The 14,071-nt window shown below is 43.3% G+C and overlaps 1 long non-coding RNA gene across 2 annotated transcripts in view; it reads left to right on the plus strand.

Annotated features, from left to right (window-relative positions):
* LOC132207709 (uncharacterized) overlaps positions 1-8,217 on the plus strand; it is a 49,820-nt gene extending 41,603 nt beyond the window's left edge. The window contains exons 3-6 of one of the 2 annotated variants that reach the window (XR_009443723.1): positions 1,693-1,854; positions 7,089-7,185; positions 7,299-7,392; positions 8,059-8,217. This is a non-coding gene — a long non-coding RNA (uncharacterized LOC132207709). The remainder of the gene's footprint in view (positions 1-1,692; positions 1,855-7,088; positions 7,186-7,298; positions 7,393-8,058) is intronic. The other variant, XR_009443724.1, reaches the window with a different exon arrangement.
* Positions 8,218-14,071: the final 5,854 nt, after the last annotated feature.

Consider the following 14,071-nt stretch of genomic DNA (forward strand, 5'->3'; position numbering starts at 1 on the left):
GGACCCTGTCCAAGTCTTTGCTGAAATCTATTTTCACTACATCAACTCCCATCTGCACACTCTGTCACCTCTTTGAAAGAATCATCTAAGTTTGTGAGGCGTGACCTCCCTCTGACAAAGCTATGCTGACGGTCGCTGATCAGGCCCCACTTCTTGAAATGGAAATTACGTCTGCCGTTCAGAATTTTCTCCAATATTTTCCTATCTACTGATGTGATACTCACCGGTCTGTAATACTCTGCTTTATGTTTGTCACGCATTTTGATAAGTGGAACGATGTTAGCTGTTCTCCAGTCCTTTGGTACTTTTGAAAGCTCTGTATGAGGGCGAGTGGAATTTTTTCTCTCATCTCCCTGGGCATCGTGGCATACACCTCATCCAAACCTGGGATTTGTCCAATTTTAAATTCACCAAAACACCGAACATCTCCCCAGTCTCTGTTAATTCTGTCCGAGAATTGTGTGCTCCTTCTCACATGTAAAAGCTGATGTGAAATTCTCGTTTAACACCTGACATTGCCCTCCAGTTCAAACCGTTCATTTGCCTCTTCATCCCTAATGAGACCTGGTTTTCCCTGGGTTTTCTCTTTCCCTCTGAGACACTTGCAGAAGATTTTGAGATTCTCCCTCATCCTAATCTTGGTCACCAGTGTTCTGTTGCCCTGTATTTGTTCTCTGATTTGCTGTGACGAGATGCCCCTGCACACTATACATCATCATCATCATGGTGGTTTCTCGCAGATATGGATGACACTCTCCCACTCTCAGGCTGAATTGATCGCCGGCTGCACAGACCGATGCAGCTACCGTTGGCTCTGTTGCACTCGGGGCAGAAGGCAGTCGTGGGATGGGGTGAGGGAGGTGTTGGTGTGGCTGCATGGCTTCCGCTGCTTCCAAAGGCAAGCCGCAAAGTGTTTGATGCCTTCCCAGGTGCTCTTCAGGCTTTCGGCCGTCTGAGACCGGCGATTCCCAGGTGTCTGCAGGAATGTCGCACTTCGCCATTGAGGACTTGAGTTTATCACCGAGTGCTTCCTCTGCACATCTGGGTCTCACCTGCTGTTTTGAAGCTGGGATGAGAACATGCGGGGACTCTCGTGTCAGTCATACAGATGAAGTGTCCAGCCCATTGTAGCTGATCGAGGATGGTCAGTGCCTCAGTGCTGGGGATGTTGGCCTGGTTGACGTTAGTGCGTCCACAGGGACTCTTGTTCCCTTGATGACTGTTATACACCTCCCTTTTCCTTTTTCTCTGGTCAAAGAACAAAGAAAATTACAGCACAGGAACAGGCGCTTCGGCCCTCCAAGCCTGCGCCAGATCCTATTGAAAGTAGCATGTTGATGCATTTGTGTAATGATTGTGTTTTGTTTGAGCCCTAACACTCAAAGCAGTGTAAGAATGTCTTTGTGCAGCAGGCAAGGTGTCATGAGATTGAGCCTTCATACACTTGCAAGATGTTGAAAATTTGCCATTATTTATTAAAACGGTGATAAATTTCCATGATCAACATTTCTGTTACACCTGAATGAATATCCCGTGGCATGTAAAATCGGAAAGATACGATAAAATGAAACTGGGTCATGCCCTAGTCTTGCGGACTTGGGTCAGCATGCAGGGAGAATGTTTGTATTTCATGTATGTGGAAGTACTGAAATATTTCCATGAATCTAAAAGTCACTTTTCCCTTCATTGAAGGACACAATCATTGCCTTGGAAGCTTCATCACGATACGACATTGCATTTCTGAAGAGGGAAGAAGAAATCAACATGCAAATTCAATTCCATGGTTTTGGAAGTCCCATTGAGAACACGATTCATTTGCGCCGGCATAATGCTCTGACCGAGAAAGAATTGAGGGTGAGTTTGTAGTTTGGAAGATCGCAGCAATTTATGCATCAACTTCTTCATCAACAATGTTCCATTGCTTTCAAACTGCATTTTCCACTCTGCAAGATAATAACTGTCAGAACAAGCAACAGTATCGGTAGATGGTCTATGGGGAATGCCATGTTACAAAACCCAATCCATTCAACAACATATTTCAGATATGTCAACAAATTAAATATTCCAGCACAGGATAAAACAAGGAAGATGAGAATGAGGAGGCAATAGCTCTGATGACAAAAGAACACCAACTTACCTTTAACCATTTGAGCAAAAAAGCAGGCACACAAACAAATAATCGTCTAACAATGCACACGTGCAACGGAGGCTACAGGGGGACTAAGAATGCCGAAATGTTGTCATGCGTGTTGCTGAAAGGGTGATTGAAACAGAATCTGTGGTAAATTTGAAGAAATACAGATAATACATCTCAGGATGTTCGAGAAAGAACATTATGGACTGAGGCAAATTGTATTGCCCTTTTCAGGAGTGATTCGGGTCATAATGAATTCAAATACTTTCTTCTGTGCTGAAAGCTATCGCTTAGTTGCAGCTGGATCACAATTTCTGTTCCTGGTAGTATTTCGCAAACTGTTAAAAATGAATGTCACTGCATAGAATTCCAAACATGACTCCAATCAGTAGAGAAAATATCCAAGGGGTATGATGAGTTGTATCCTCTCATGTTGAACAATGCAGCTACAGATACTAGGGATGCACTGATGATAATGTCGCAAAAATCCTTAGATTGGGGAAAATTCTCAGAGGATTGAAAGATTGTGAACATAACACCATGATGAGAAAAATACTTCGATAAAATAGCAAGCAATTATTGCCAATTTAGGTCAACCTGGGTAGATGTTCATGCCGGCAATGAAAGATGAAATAACAGGGTACTGAGTGTGCTATAACATCCTACAGAGTTAACATCCTTTTATAAAGGGGAAATAATACTTGACAAACTTGCTACAGTGCTTTGAGAAGGAAACAAACATTACTGATGAAGGACCACCAGTTGATGTAGTCCATTGAGATTTCAACAAAGCATTTGATAAGGTACAGCTCATAAGGTGTCTCAAAAGAAAAGAGCCCATGTGTTCAAGAGTAGTATGTTAGGATGGACAGAGGACTGCATCGCAAATAGAAGTCGAGAAGTAGCAGCAGGATGGTAACTTAAAGTCATGTACGGCCACAGAGTGAATGCTGCGGAGGCCGTACACCTCATGTTGACTGGGTTGATTTCGGAAATGGCAGAGGGAATTGCCATGCGTAAGAATGTTGGGCAGGCTGGGACGACATTCATTGGCGTTTATAAGATTTTAAAAAATCTTATTTTTTCAACATTTAAGATTCTTAAGAGACTTGATAGTGTATATCCGTAGAGATTACTCCTATTTGTCAAAGATTTTGTGACCAGAGGCCACATTTTCAAATTGGTTGCCTATTAATTTAGGGGGAGAATTACATGTTTCAGGTTGTAGCAATCTATTGAACACTTTAGCAGAGAAGGTTTTAGAGGTAATGCCATTAATTATATGCTCGGCTGAGATGGCCAGGTTAATTTTTAAATCAAGGAACAACGACAATGAGAGAAGGGTAGTCTTTCCAGTGGAAGATACTTCAAGGATCCCCTTATTAGTAAAGAATACAGGGAGGAATTAAACACATCACTACCACACCATCAGTACCATGAGAGAAGTAGCAGTAGACAATCTAATGGAGTGAAAGCAGATTAGACTCTTTGCCGTGATGGTTTACTTTCTAGGATTCTAAACAATGAGCTTCAGAGTCGGTGTCTGCATTGATTGTAATTTCCCAAAAAGCTTTAGATTCGAGAGAAGCATCTGAGGGCTGGAAAAATGCCGATGTGATATCCCTATTTAAAAAGGAGAGAGGCAAAAAGCAGATAACTACAACCGAACCAGCCTAACATCTATTGTTGGAAATAGGTGGCAATCAACTGTGAAGAAAATAGTAGCAGGACATTTGGAAAATCAGAATCTAATCAAACAGAATCACCACAGCCTGCTGAAAGAGAAATTGTGTCTGGCTGATTTATTTGGGTTTTTGGAGGAAGTTTTGGAAGGAGAATTAATAGAGGAAAACCAGTAAATGTGTTGTGTTTGGACTTGGAGAAAGCATTTGAGAATATACTCAAAAGTAATAAGCTGAGAGCTGAGGTTTTGAAGGTCGTCTATTGCTTTGGATCAGAATGCTTTGCACGTTCTGGAAGGAGAGATCACATCTCGAGTGAAATGCACCAAGTGAATATATATTTTGGGGAACTTGGTGGCAATGCGGTAAGTCAGTGCAGAGTGTAAGAGGTGCCATTTGCTTGCTTTTTTTGCCTGATAGTTTGTAAGCATTTTTTTTTTGAGACAGAGTAAATTGAAGCCAGAATCAGGGACCCGGAGGGTGAATCAGGCTCATTCGTTGGTGATCGCTTCTGGTTTAAGAATCTATTATCGGTAGCTTTCAGATTGAAAGTAAACCGGAGAAATATTTACAGGCTACAAACTAAAAGACCAGAATGTTTTCAAATCAAATTAAGATCGAAGTAATTGAAATGGAGATGCCAGGCCAGATGATGATTTATACCTACATGAAGGCGGAGTGGTCAGACCCCATACTCCAGCTCAGGGTTGATGAACTGGAATCTCAGTTTTGACCAATCAACAAATCGTGTGGGGCAGAGTTAGCAGGGATTGCTCTGCTTCAGGAGGCAGTCACACACCTTAGATTAACTAGCTGAAACTCGGTCAGTGGCCAGAGACGTGAGACTGTGACTAAGAACAGGGCAGGTGGAAGGATCCAGAATGTAGTGCAGAAGGAACCTTGGCCTTTGATCTTATCTAACAGCTTTGAGATTCTTTCTTCGTGTGTGGATGAGAGTGCAGGGTATGGGGAAGATGAGTAAACTGACGATAGCACTGTGGTACAGGGGGGACATTCAGGAGGGGATAAAAAGTGAAATGTAGTTATAATCAGAGGTAGTGTAGTTTGGGGAATGAAAACTGTTCGTTGTGACTAGGATCGAGAGTCTCAAAAGTCGTGTTGCCTGCCTGGTGCCCAGGTTCAGGATATTCCATCTCGGCTACAAAGGAACTTGAAGTGGGAGGAGTAGAAATCCAGCTATTGTGGTACACACAGGTACAATTGATATGGAAGAAAGAGGAAAGCGGTTCTGCTGAGGGATTATGAGCACCGAGGTGCTGAATGAGAAAGCAGAACCAGAATGGTAATAATCTCTGGATTATTATCTGAGCAATTTGGCACGGTGTGAGCATAATTATAGATGTAAATGCATTGTTTAAATGGTGGCCTGGCAGAAATGTGTTTGAATTCATGGGACATTGGCATCGGTACAGGGAAGGAGGGAGTCATTCTTGGTGTTATAGGCTCGATGAGAATCATTTTGGGACAAGTATCCTGGCAAAATACAGGGCTCGGTCTTGGGGTAGGGTGTTAAAATAAAAAGTGTGGAGCGGGTGAGCTCAGTTGCATGGAAAATTGTGGAAAGAATTAGAAGCTGGTAAGTGCTCAGCAAAGTTGCCAGAGCAAGTAATAGGACAAAAAGTATGGAAATGGTCAGGAGTGTCACTTCAGCTGCAGCAGATAAGAAGGGTGGCTGTAAATGCCAGACTGAAGATCTTGTATTGAATTGCAGGGAGTGTATGAAACAAAGTGAATGAGTTTGTGGAGCAGATTGAAATTGACAGATACATCACTCTGGGTATCACAGAGAGGTGGTTGTTAGGGGATAAGTGTTGGGAACGAAATAGCCAATGATTCATGTCCGATAGAAAGAACAGGCAAATGGACAGAGATAAGAAAGTGTGGAGCTGGATGAGCAGAGCAGGCCAAGCAGCATCTCAGGAGCGAAAAGCTGACGTTTCGTGCCGAGACCCTTCTACTTCTGTGTCTTCATCCTGCTGTGTTCATCCAGCTCCACACTTTGTTATCTTGGATTCTGAAGCATCTGCAGTTCCCATTATCTCCGATACAAATAGACAGAGATGCCAGGGTTGGCTTGTCAGTAAGAAATGAGGTCGCGCTGAAGGAACCACAGCTCTTGTGCTTGTTTTTTCATGACTTGGAGGAAAGAGGTGCATGTGCTGTGGCTAAATTTGTAGATGACTGAAAAAATATTTAGAAAGACAAGGCATGGCACAGAAACAGAGATTTACCAGGATGTTACTTGGATCGGAATGTATTAGCGATAGGGAGGGTTTGGTGGAAATGTTGTGTCGTGATAAATGTAATGAGATCAACCATGATCTCACCGAATGATGGAGGAAATTCAATGGGCCAAATGACTTTTTTTGTGAGTCTTCTTGTTTGACAATGCATTCATGAAGGTGTTTTTTTTTCTCTCTTGGATAAGATGTGAAAATGAAATGTATACGCTTCCTTTTCATCTGGGAATAAATAATTATTCTGCACGATTTCCATTGACTAATAGCAATCTGACAAGCATGACAATGTAAAGAAATTTTTAGCTTCTTTTTAATTGTAAAGGTATTCTTTGGAATTAATTCGGCATATATTATTTGCGTCTCAGGAAGTTTGTTCATCGCTGCATCTCAAAAAGTGGTGTGTTGTATGACAACAGCTTTTTAAAGATCACTTCAATGGTTGTAACACGCATTAAATGACACTGTTGGCCAATCTGTCCATGATTATTTCATTATCTTATGTTTCAAACAGACAAGGAAATATTGGTGATGCAATGAAGAGTTTGATTCTCAAATATAATTGTTGTTCTAGCTTCCGCTTGGAAGAAAGATTCACATCAAATTGACTGGTCAAGGAAATGGGACACTGACTGTGAGTACTTTGAGTGTTTAAGTGATTCCTAAAATCACTTGTTACAAGGTGAGAATGATTTATCCAGATAGTAAGAACTGCCAATGTTGGTGTCTGAGATAACACATTGGAGGAACACAGCAGGGCAGGCAGCATCAGAGGCTGAGGAAAGTTGAGGTTTTGGGTCAGGACCCTTCCTGAGAAATGGAGGGTGGAAGGGAGCTCAGAAACAATTAGTGTGGAGGGGGAGGAGGTGCTGGGGAAGGTAGGTGGGATGGTAATAAGTGAGTACTATCCAGATTGGAACAGATTTTCCCCAGTGGGTATTGAGTATGAATTCCAAATCACTCTCAAAATCTTCGTGACCGTTAACATTGATGTTTTTTGTCTGTGTGTTTCAGTAATTGCATGACAGTTTGACTGGTTCGTTGAGAGTGAGGAACCTATGGACTCTCAGACACCAAGATGGAATTTAGTTCAAAGAGTGACTTCAAAATGGTAACTTGCTTTTAAAATCTTGACCGTTTTTGCTGTCCAGTTGAATGAATTTAGCTTCATACTGCTTCAATAGGAATTAGTGTTTAATAGGAACATATTTGTGAAACTTACAGTTCCGCAAGTTTTAGTGTAAACTGGTGGAGACTTTCGGTGCTTGCAAAAAGGCTCACCTCTCCGTTCATACCGAAGGAAAATGGGAGTTTAAAAGTAAGTTCACCCGCTGTCAGGGAATGAAATGTTAATGTTGACTCAAATATAATTTTTTAAAAAGTAATATATTTGTGAAACACTAAACTCAAACTAAAATTTGGATATGCTAGTTTTACAGATGGTTGGATATTGGATTCATTTTAAATGAGGGTGAAGATCACTTTAAATCCAGCATATTTGTGAAGAAAAGAAATAGCATGTCAAATAAAATTAACTGCATGACTCTACATAGCCCTATATGTAGAATTTCTTTCTGAACTGTGAGACAGTTATGATCCCGTACTACCTCAGTGCTCATGGCAAGAGTAAGACTCCTGTTTGATGTGCTATGCACTGCATGGAATGGCGGCAACATCAGATTCATTGATGCTTGAGAATCAAAAGAATATGACGATAAGATTTAAAATCAAAATCTCATTGAACACTTCAAGGAATGTATTACAGGAAGGTGGGGAAAGCATGTATGACGAATAGAAGGTGGTGGCACAGATCAAATAGACCTGTGTGCTAAAACGTATCACAAATTTCACATTGAATGGAACAGTTTAAACAGGCTGGAGGAAGCAGACATGCCAGCTCAAACTTTTTGAATTTGTGCATTCTGTTCGTAAACATCAGCAAAATTGTGGGAAACATGTTTATTCTTTCTCTTTTATTGCACAGAACCATACGATGAGACTGTTTTGATGAGGAATTTAAAGATTACGAGTCATGTCCGTTTGACTCACAGTTTGGTACCATAGGTTGGTACGATCTTCGTTGGAGAAGGAAAAGGGATGTTCCAGATCCAGAAAATCGTCAAACCATTTACTACAAAGTCCGTTTCTGGCTAGTATTAATGAATGCAGTTCACATTTTTAGATTGACATGATTGCACAATGGAGTCAATAAGAAAATTCCATCTGATATTCCACATAAATTTTAAGTGGATATTAAAGCCGCTCATTTCTTTTTCATGCTCTCTGCTGCTTTTAAGAATGGTTGTCTTATTGTCGAAATGTTTAGCTTTGACTCCATGGCTTCTTCCATTAGCTCACACTGAAACACATGTTTCTTCAGCCAAAAATGTACGTTTACCCGGTGTAGCTTGACCAACCTTCCCCTGTGGTCGTTCCCCTGAAATCCCCTGTGGTTGCTCCCCTGAAAAACAAGTATACCGTTTTGGATACTGTTCCGGGGGACTACTTACCAGGGGCATGCGGTAGGGTGCAGATCTCTGGCACCGAGTCTGTCCCTCTTGCACAGAAGGGGAGCGGGGATAGGAAGAGAGTGATCGTCATTGGGGACTCAATAGTTGGAGGGACTGATAGAAGATTTGCCAGGAACGAAAGAGACTCACGATTGGTGTATTGCCTACCAGGTGCCATGGTCTGTGATGTCTCGGATCGTCTCTTTCGGGTCCTGAGGGGAGAGGGTGACCAGCCCCAAGTCGTGGTCCACATAGGCACCAACGGCATATGTAGAAAGAGGGATAGGGATGTCAGGCAGGATTTGAGGGAGCTCGGGTGGAAGCCGAGAGCTAGAACAAGCAGAGTGGTCATCTCTGGTTTGTCACCCGTACCACGTGATAGCGAGGCAAAGAACAGGGAGAGATTTCAGCTGAACACGTGGCTGCAGGGATGATGCAGTTGGGAGGGCTTCAGGTACATGGACAATTGGGGCTCATTCTGGGGAAGGTGGGACCTGTACAAACAGGACGGTCTCCACTTGAACCAGAGGGGCACGAATATCCTGGGTGGAAAATTGGCTAGTGCCATTCGGGTGGATTTAAACGAGCTCAGAAGGGGGATGGGAAACTGAGGTGTAGTCCTAGTACACAGGAGGATGAGCGTAGGGAGGATATGGTCAGGACCTCACTGTCACAGGAGTGTGCTGGCAGACAGCAAGCTGGATTGAAGTGTGACGACTTTAATGCCAGGAGTATCCGGAATAATGTAGGTGAGGTTGCAGCTTGGATAGGTACCTGGGACTTCGATGTTGTGGCCATTTCGGAGACATGGATAAAGCAGGGTCAGGAATGGATGTTGCAGGTTCCAGGGTTTAGATCTTTGATTAAGGTCAGGGAAGGTGGTAAAAGAGGGGGAGGTGTGGCTTTGTTGGTCAAGGACAGTATAACAGCGGCTGAAAGAACCTCTGAGGACTCGTCTACCGAGGTGGTATGGGCTGATGTTGCCAAGGAAGGTTTGTCGACTGAGTCAGTATGGGTGGAAGTTCGGAACGGCAAGGCAGTAGTCACCTCACTGGGGGTTTTCTACGGACCCTAATAGCAGTTGGGAGATCGAAGAACTCATTGGCCGGCAGATTGTTGAAAAGTGCAAACGTAGCAGGGTTGTTGTTTTGGGTGACTTCAACTTTCCCAATATAGATTGAAACCTCCTCAGTGCAGATGGTTTGGATGGAGCCGTTTTTGTCAGGTGTGTTCAGGAGGGTTTCCTGACTCAGTATGTGGACAGGCCGAGGGGGGAGGCCGTTTTGGATTTGGTGCTCGGCGATGAGCCAGGACAGGTGTCAGATATCGTGGTGGGAGAGCCCTTTGGCGACAGTGACCGCAAGAGCCTCACATTTACCATAGCCATGGAAAGGGAAAGGAGCAGTTACAAGGGGAAGATATTTCACTGGGGTCAAGGAAACTATGATGCTATCAGACAGGAGTTGGGAAGTACAGATTGGGAGCAATTGTTCCACAGAAAGGGCACAGCAGACATGTGGAGCTGTTCAAGGAGCAGTTGTTGCGAGTGATGTATAAATTTGTTCCTCTGAGACAGGTAAGAAGGGGTAAGATTAAGGAGCCTTGGATGACTGGTACAGAGGTGCTTCTTGTCGAAAAGAAAAAGGCAGAGTACGTAAGGTGGAGTAAGTGAGGGTCTAGCACAGCTTGAGAGTATTACAGGCCTGCTGGGAAGGAGCTCAAAAGATATTGCCTGTCCAATTGTTACCTGTTACAACCTTTGCGTCCACGCTTGCTCATTCAATGGTGTCAAGATGCCAGCAGTGAGTGTACCTTCTCCATCCCCGAATGCCATCAGCTCACACAAGACATAGTCCTTACTTAAAATCTTCTGATCAAACAAAGTTCATTGTTTTGGACATTTTAGTTATCTGTCATGAAACGAAAACTGATTCTGACTGGCGTGAACTGTAGTGCAAATGAATATAATCTGCGAAACGAGATTCCTTATGGGCTTGCATCCGCTAGAAATGATTGCTTTTCAAAGACGTTGCATACATACATTTATTTCACCTATCACCTTAGATTATTTTTTTGTTTATGCATGTTGTGTGGGCTTCCAGTCAGGCCCATAAACACAGGTTGATGCAGTCACTGTTATAACACGGTATTGAAGGAGAATTTGTGATCTTTGGAGTTTCATTGCAGTGTATGAAGGAGTGCATCATCAAGCCAGTCCAGATCTCTCCTCGTGACTATATTGTTGCAAGTTTTCAAGTGTTTCCGATGGTCACATAAAATATGGCCTTTTTGTTGTTGCGCTATTCATCTTAAATGCACCATATCGAGTATTTAGGCTTGGAAACTATTTCAATTTTTTTGATTTACTTATTCAAAATCATTTATGATTGTTGTCATGATATCTACAATAGGTTATTTTGGTTGGACATACAGCATTGGATCTGTCTTTCCCCAACTATGAATGGAAATAAAGTATGCGCTTATAAAACCCCTTCTGGGCAAGGTAGTTGCTCAGTGGTTAGAGCTGCTCATGCACTGGGGAGCCAGTTGAGATTCCAGTCTTGGGTAACTATCTGTGTGGAATTGACACGTCCTCCCCGCGTCTGCGAGGGGCTTCTGCCAGTTACCTCCCATTGTTCAAAGATGTGCAGGTCCTTATATGTGATTTGTGAAGCATTTCTTAAATGTTTCAATCCTGCCAGCATCCAGTGCCTTGGACAAAATAACTGGAGATGAATAAAAGATACTGAGCCTTTTGACACCATTTCCTGCTGGATTTTCATCAATCCTGCTTTATATCGGTGACAACTTCTATGACCTTTTTTGATGGTGTCTGAATTGACAGTCTAGTTCCAAATATTTGTTGTGCAGTATTTCAAGGTCTCTGTTACAGCATACCCATGAATGCCTACTTCAAAAGATACTTCCATATCATAGAATCCCTACAGTGTGGAAACAAGCCCCTTTTGACCCAACAAGTCCACGGCCACCCTCCAAAGAGCATCTCACCCTGACTCATCCCCCGACCCTTTCCTCAGTAACCCTACATTTCCCATGACTAACACACCTAATCTGCACATCCCTAAACACAATGGGCAAGTTTGGCATGGCCCAGACACCTAGCGTGCACATCTTTGGACTGTGGGAGGAAACCAGAGCACCCAGCAGGAACCCATGCAGGCATGGGCAGAATGTACAAACTCCGCACAGAAGATCGCCCAACGGTGGGATCGAACCTGGGTCCCTGGCGCTGTGAGTCAGCAGTGCTAACCACTGAGCCACCGTGCTGCCCTTGGAGTTAGACAGAGCTTGCTTGTTCTTGGGTGGCCTCAAACTGCAAACCTCCACTTAGAGGCAAAAGTGCTGACCAACTGCACTCTACTTCACTGGTTTTTGCTTTGTATCATTGAATTCAATCCTTCAAGCTCTGTGATAAATATTAAATTTCCATTGATATGTGAGGGTTGTTTTTAGTACGCAGTATTGGTTTATTATGTTTCATTGGTACATAATGAATATTGTATGTATATACAAATGGGCAAGTTGGTAACGATGCAGTCCGCAAACCTGGAGGATAATAACACTGTCCTCCAATCGCCCACAATGCCCTCTGCAAATTGGTAGAAAACAAAAATTTCTATAAAATTCATCTCTCCTCCTGTCAGTCGATCAAAATTAATTCAGGATTTTGTACAGGCCAATAACTGTAAGATTACACGGGCCTAAACAAAACTACTGGCTCATATTAGTTCAGTAAAGTGAAAGGGCAACAATAGAGGCAGTAGGAACTGCAGATGCTGGAGAATCTGAGATAAGAAGGTGTAAAGCTGGATGAACACAGCAGGCCAAGCAGTATCATCCGGCTTTACACCTTGTCATCTCAGATTCTCCAGCGCCAATTTTCTGAAGTAGGGTCTCGTCCCGAAACACAAGCTTTCTTGCTCCTCTGATGCTGCTTGGCCTGCTGTGTTCATCCAGCTCTCCACCTTGGGCAACAATAGAGTATGCTTTAAGTCGCTAGATATGTTATGTGGGTTTGTCTTCCTGAGGGTGGAGTTAGTGGAACCGAAAAAGATGTCTCCCTCACAGCGTTTGTGACACAAGAATTGCATCGTTCCTTGGCGGCCTTTCAACAGAAGAATATTCAGAGATTTCCCGAGTGGTAAGAATGTAACTTCTTTTACTTTATCTCACTTTTTCCAACAATTGGAAAATAGATTTTAGAAATCACGTCGAGCTGATGAAGTGTGAAAAGAATAATAATTCCAAGCAGTGGTGGGAGTTGGTCAGTGAGGTGGGAGGAGTGGATAGGTGGGAGAGAAGGCGGACAGGTCATGGAGGCAGGGATGAGGGGAGGAACTAGTCTTGGGATGAGGCTAGCGGGTGGGGATATTTTGAGGGTGGCAAAGTCCATATTGAGGCTTTTGAGTTGGAAGCTCCCGAGACGGAATATGAGGTGCTGCTCTTCTACTTTCTGGGTGGTATGGTTGTGACACTGGAAGAGGCCCAGGATGGACATGTCGTCCAGGGAGTGGGAGGGGGAGTTGAAGTGATGCAATGATTTGGATATGAAAATAGAAGGTGTGGTTAGTAAGTTTCCCAATGATTGAAGGTGTAGTAGCCAGCCAAGAAGGTCACCTCAGAATGCAATGGGACATTGACAAGGGCCAATAAACTGAGGAGTGGCAGATGGAGTTGAGGTTAGATAAATGTGAGGTGCTACATTTTGGAAAGGCAAATCAGGGCAGCAAGTATACACTGAAGGTTGTGGGGAGTGTTGCTTAATAAAGAGACGCTGGAGTGCAGTTTCGTAGTTCCATCAAAGTACAGCCACCGGTAGAAAGGATATGAAGGAGACATTTGGTGTGCTCACCTTTATCGGTCAGTGCATTGAGTATAGGAATTGGGAGATCACTTAGCAGCCATGTAGGACATTGATTCGGCTGCTTTTGGAATACTGCAATCGATTTTGGTCTCCTTGCGAGAGGAAAGTTGTCGGCGCACCATTGAGGGCCGAAGGGCCTATTCTGTGCCGTCTTGTTGTATGTTGTAAACTTGAAAGGGTTCAGAGAAGATCTACAAGGATGTTACGAGCATCGGAGGTTGGAGGTATACCGTGGGCTTGAACAGGCAGCTATTTCTTGGAACTTTGGAGTTCAGGGCTGACCATATGGAAGTTTATACAATTACGAGGGACGTGGATAGAGCGAACAGCATGTATGGAATGAGCTGCCAGAGGAAGTGGTGGAGGCTTGTACGTTTAAAAGGCATGTGGATGGGTATATGAATAGGACAGGTTGAGAGGAATATGGGCCAAATGCCGGCAAATGGGACTAAATTAACTTAGGATATCTGGTCAACAGAGACAAATTGGGCCAAAGGATCTGTTTCCCCACTGTACATCTCTCTGATTCTAAGTGTCTTTTTTCTTAACCACGTGGCCCATAATGAGAAAACCTTGAATCAGGATTTGGGAATGTGACAATT

This window comes from Stegostoma tigrinum, unplaced genomic scaffold, assembly GCF_030684315.1.
Source record: "Stegostoma tigrinum isolate sSteTig4 unplaced genomic scaffold, sSteTig4.hap1 scaffold_127, whole genome shotgun sequence".
Classification (NCBI taxonomy): domain Eukaryota; kingdom Metazoa; phylum Chordata; class Chondrichthyes; order Orectolobiformes; family Stegostomatidae; genus Stegostoma; species Stegostoma tigrinum.